Raw genomic sequence first — 5,520 nt, 5'->3', positions numbered from 1 at the left:
CTTTACAACAAGGTCCATTGTTAAAGGCACTGTACACATAAAAATGGGATTTTTATGCACATCAACTATAAGGCAGTGGGGGGCCGTGTATTTGGTACCTGGGCCTCATTGGGGACGTACCCGACTTAATCCACCTCTTAATACCACCACTATCATGTTGCAATTATAGAAAAAATCAATACTACAAATACACAAAATAACAACGCATGGCATTTCACATATGGAGGGTAAATACCATTCACCTAAAGCAAGAAACCCAGTTAAGACTCCAGACCTCTACACTACAACCTCATCTGTGCACCTACATCAGTTCAGAATCAATATTTGTCTAATAACATGACAAAAACATTAAAAATTTCAATAAGATACAACCTACTCACCAGAGATGCGTACTCATAATGCATACTCACATAATTTGCACCGCTCCTCAGAGGCTGTAAGTCAGTGGTACTGCTCATAGGCACTGGTCTTGAAGTGGTAAACAAACCCTTTCCCAGGCTGTGACAAACTAGCTAGCTTCGGGGTTAGCCGACCTCTTCTCAGGATGTCTAGCTTTTCTTGAAAATGTATTTTTAAGTACGTCCGAGACCAAATCAATTTCTCTTCCTCCGTCAGCCATTATGGGCATAAAAAAAGTCTAACTCTGATGTATTAATGTCTGCAGAGCGCTACAGACGTGTTTTGCTAGCTAGTCGAACTTGGTTGTAAAAGTTTTGCTCTGACCAACCATTTAGAGGATGGAAAAATGCTGACGCTATTCTGGGCCAGCTAGCTGAGGTGACTTTGAAATCTGATTGGTTAAAGAAACAGACCCGTTGCTAATATAGTCTAAAATACATCGGCCAGCACTACTGATTCTGAAGCCTCTGGGCAGATTAGATTGGACAAAAACTCTAACATCCACATACACGTTTTGGAAGCAGTGCAGCTGAGAGAAACGCTATGAAATGAAGAGTAAAAAACTGTTGGGAATAAATTTATACAATTTCATGGAACAAATATTGAATTTAGGCTGTAAATGTAGGTCAGTGCTTCTGATTTCTGTTTTGGCCAGCAGAGAAGGCTTTGCTGGCCCTGACGACCCGCCACTGCTAAAAGGATTGTTTCCAAATAACTAGAAGTAATCAATTTTAGCTGGAAACATGTGCACGGAGTGAGAGATCAATGGACACGGTCACAAATCATTTGGTAACAGATCTTATTAGTGAAGCTAAAGCATTGTAATGTTTGTAGTTGCTTGGCTATTTAGTAAGATGTAAATAACAATGAGAGTGAGAGAAAGTGAAAAGTGACCTGTGCTTGTGGAAGTTTGCCCTCATTTAGACACAAGGGTGTAAGTAAAGTCAGGTAGAGATGGAGGTGAAGTGAGGAGTCATGTGGTGCAGTATTCCCATTCATCCCAAAGGTGTTCCATAGGGTTGAGGTCAGGACTCTTTAGCAGCCACTCAAGATCTTCCAAACCATGTAAACCATATCTGTATGGATTTCACTTTTTGCACAGGGGCATCGTCATGCTGAAACAGATCTAGGTCTCTTAGTTCAAGCGAAGGGAAAAGACACACAATTGTACGCCTCCAACTTTGTGGTTTAGGGGAGATCCACAAATGGCTGGAAAAGTCAGGTGTTCCAGCATGTTAACACAAATCTAAACTTATGCAAGAACATGAACAAACAACAGGAAAGACACAGCAAAGAACGTTCTGAAAAGTAAAGCTGTATACAAGTGAACACAATCAATAGGAAATGTAATTCAGGTGTAAGTGGTCAGTGATCACATGACTCAGTCCATTGGTGTGTGCACCACTGTGCACCACTTGTTTCTCTTGAAAAGAAAAATCCATTATATATTGAACAGTTTGGGATTATAACCTTGGCAACCTGAAAAACTCTCCTTGGAAGCTTCTTTAACAGCTGTTCTTGCACATTTAAGTACAACCTTATGCTTTGGTGATTTTTTTTTTGGTTTTACTTCAGCACACACACTTAATCTGGATCTGGCAAATGGTACATATAAATAAATAAATAAGAAAAATAAATAATACTCCATTTACAGTATTTGTTTAGGATGCATAAATGTGCTCAATCTGAATGATTCGCATTCGTACCCTTTTAGAAGTGCACTGTCATTTCTTCATGATACGGCGTGATTCAATATCACGGCGTCCAGCATTGACGATTGCATAACCATTTCCTTTTTGTTTTCTAATTTGAGACAGCTTCATCTCTGAGGACTAAACAGTAGGTTTATTTAAAAAAGAACTGAGCTTTGGAGTCAGTGGGAAAGAATGTCTCATCTGAAGTTTAAAAGAGTCTTGCTATTAAAAGTCAAGTATTAATGGGTGACTGGGTACTTCCACTGAGTCACCCTTTTGATGCAAACAAGCTGTGGTGTTATGATTGGGTGGGCGTCACTTGGGGTACTGGCCAGAGGAAACACAGGAGTTTGCTGAGTGCAAATTTGCTGACTGAGGGAAATAATGCTCCGATTGACAGGATGCAAAATATGAAAAATCTAATAAATCCAAATAAATCAGGAAAACGGGATACACACATAATCAGCACATACATTTAGACAAATGTGTAGTTCTTCATCTTGCTCCTGTTTCCTGGTGGCCAGCCAACATTCAGTGCTTAATACATGACTCACATTTTCCAAAATTGCTGTTTACTACATCGAACCTGAACATGTTTTTTTTTTCTTTGCAAAACCCTGACCATTTCCAGCTCTCCCTAGTTATAAATGATTAGCACATTTGGAACACATTGTGTGGTGGCCTCATGTAAAAGTTCATCCTTCCTCTCTTAAGATTTTTTATTGCTCCCCTATATTTTCTCACTCCCACTTCAGTACGTTAAAAAAATAAACCAAACAATAACCGTTTTTTTTTTTAATCTTTATTTCTGGTCAAAAACTTTTTTTGTGTGTGGTTTTCTCTTCCTCCAATGTTCTTTTCTTTTCTTTTCTTTTTTTGCAGTTCAGCAAAAGCATTTTTTCAAGGTTACTTTCATCCATCATCCCTTAAGTCCTTCTGTAGACGATTTTTGCAGATGTTGGGATCTTGTTGCTTGGAGACACGGCAGCTGGGAATTGTTAGCCTAGTATGTTCTGCCAGACCTCCACCTCTTCCTAAACCACTCCCACACCAGCAAGACCCCAAGATCCACAGAATAACTACAGTCTTACAAGCCTTCTGTAGAATTGTGTGTGGATGTAGAATTGCATAATGCTTGCTCATGTTTTTCAAAAGAAAGGCACAGTTCCAGGTTATGTTCAACCAAATAGACGTTCGAAATAAAGACAAAGGTTTTGTATCGTGTTAGTAAAACAAACTGAAATTAAAAAGTGCACAATAGTACACCATATGTGGTTCCTTCTCAAAGTCTCCTAAGCTGGAGGCACACAATTGTATATTACGTCTTTAGATGCAGTAGCATTCTTTGAACTAGGAGACCCAAAATTGTTCCCTCATGACCATGCTATTGTACACAAAGCAAACATCTTACATGGGTTGGAAGATGTAGCTCTCAAATAGCCTGCTATAGAGCTCTGACCTCAACCCTATTGGACAAATTGGAATGCTGACTGCACCCCAGGTCTCCTCACCTCACTTTTTTTCACTACTAATGCTCTTGTGGCTAAATGATCACAAATCTCCACAAGCAAAATTTAGTGGAACATCTTCCCAGAAGAGTGGAGGTTATTAAATGTGGAATTAGTTTTATTCATGAAATGTACATGCAACTCTAAACCACAATATGCAACTGTAGCTACTTTTACTCATACTGTATAGCTATAGATATAGTATATGACATGTTTAATTTGTATATATGTATGCCATGTGTACATTTTTACAAATATTTTCAATATCTATAGTTAAGCTATTGAGTCTCGTCATTTGTGTGTGCTTCCGAAGTACATTACTTTCCTCTTGGGATCTCTTGGGTTTTTACTAACTTTTCCATGGTTGCTGTAGAAACTCTCCAAATTAGCTACTGTTTAGTTTACTAAGACTTTTCCGTATTGCGATCCAACCAATCCCAAATCAACTCGGAGACATTCGGCCCTGTACTTCGGGCTGTGGGTTTTCTCTGCATGCGAATGAAGACTGCGACGCCCACACAGTTTGCCTGGGGAACGTCCATCCTCTGAGAGCTCTGATGAAGCCTGAAGCTATGGTCATATTAGACCTACAAAATTTGAAAATGGGCAGAAACTTGATATCGTGGGGCCAGTGGTAAAATGTGGCAGGCAGCTGTGTTCTTTAAAATGGGATGATTCTTGATTATGGAAATCTTAGATTTTCTAAAGAGGTCACCCCATGATGTTGAAGACCATTGAGCTTGTTTCTACATAAATATGAAAGGAAGTCAACTGAATGGAAAATGTAGCATGATCAGTGTATTTTTTTTTACGCAACACAAATCTTTTTGCAGCCATTCAGAGGAATCATTTCCACAGTTTCATAGAGCTGCCAAAGTGTACACAATGAGGCAGATAATTCCTCATTTGTGCCGTTTTGTTATGTCGCTCAAAGGCTCGTTTAGAGTAGAATGCTCTGACCCAAATTTAAAAAACAGAAAACAAAAAAAAAACCAACACCATTTCAGTCCTAATTGCAGTGAGTCACATCTGGATAGGGTTTCAGAATTTGTCACAGTTTTGACCTCATCCTGGAACAACTCATTATACACACTCGTATATACACACTACCATGCTGGACCTTGTACAAACCCTTACACTGCAAAAGTGCCAAAAAGGGCAGGGTTGCCAATTCTTCACCAGAGTTAATCGAATCAACCCTTAGCTGCTCGTTTTACTTTTCATCTGTTTAGCTCATAAAAAGTGTCCCCTGTCGAGAACTGTCAAATCCAGTTCTTTCAAAGCATAAGGAGTTTTTGACCAAGACCATAATCGCCAAACTGGGCTCTAAGAGGGAAAGCATCCCTTTACCGTCATTTCAAGATTACTGGAAGAGAGGAACGAAAAAACTTGAAAGGTATAATCTTAAAAAAAAATACCCTGGGTAAAGATGATCTGGCTTCACTTTTTATAAAATTCATGGAGATGTGGTATTCCTCCTGGCACACACTGGACAGTGTCTGCAGTGGTCAATATTATGGATTCATGGTTGTACCATGTTTGGATGTCCACTATCCTATAGGACATACGCTGGATTTTATTGAAAGAATCACTGCATTGTGCACCAAGAAACCCAGGAGCACCTTCTGTTGTCTATGAACCTCACAGTGATCTCGGTAAGGACCTTTTCTCCCTTGTATCGAACAACATGGAACATGAGTTTGCGACTTCTGAGTGATGTTCTACTGATAAACAAAGGAATCCAGCAACAACAGATACAAAAGTAAAAACTATGAGAAAGAATGTTGGAAAGACTTGTTGGGATGTTCTGGAGAACCGGAGAAACAAACATACACAAACTCTGATAAAGGCGAGGGAAAAAAAGTGTTGACCCCCCCACTAGGGTTTGACTACTTCCCCATTGTTAAACAAGACACAGG

The sequence above is a fragment of the Silurus meridionalis genome, chromosome 9 (genome assembly GCF_014805685.1).
Source record: "Silurus meridionalis isolate SWU-2019-XX chromosome 9, ASM1480568v1, whole genome shotgun sequence".
Taxonomy (NCBI): Eukaryota; Metazoa; Chordata; class Actinopteri; order Siluriformes; family Siluridae; genus Silurus; species Silurus meridionalis.
The sequence above is the reverse complement of the archived record's forward strand: the minus strand, read 5'-3'. Positions refer to the sequence as shown.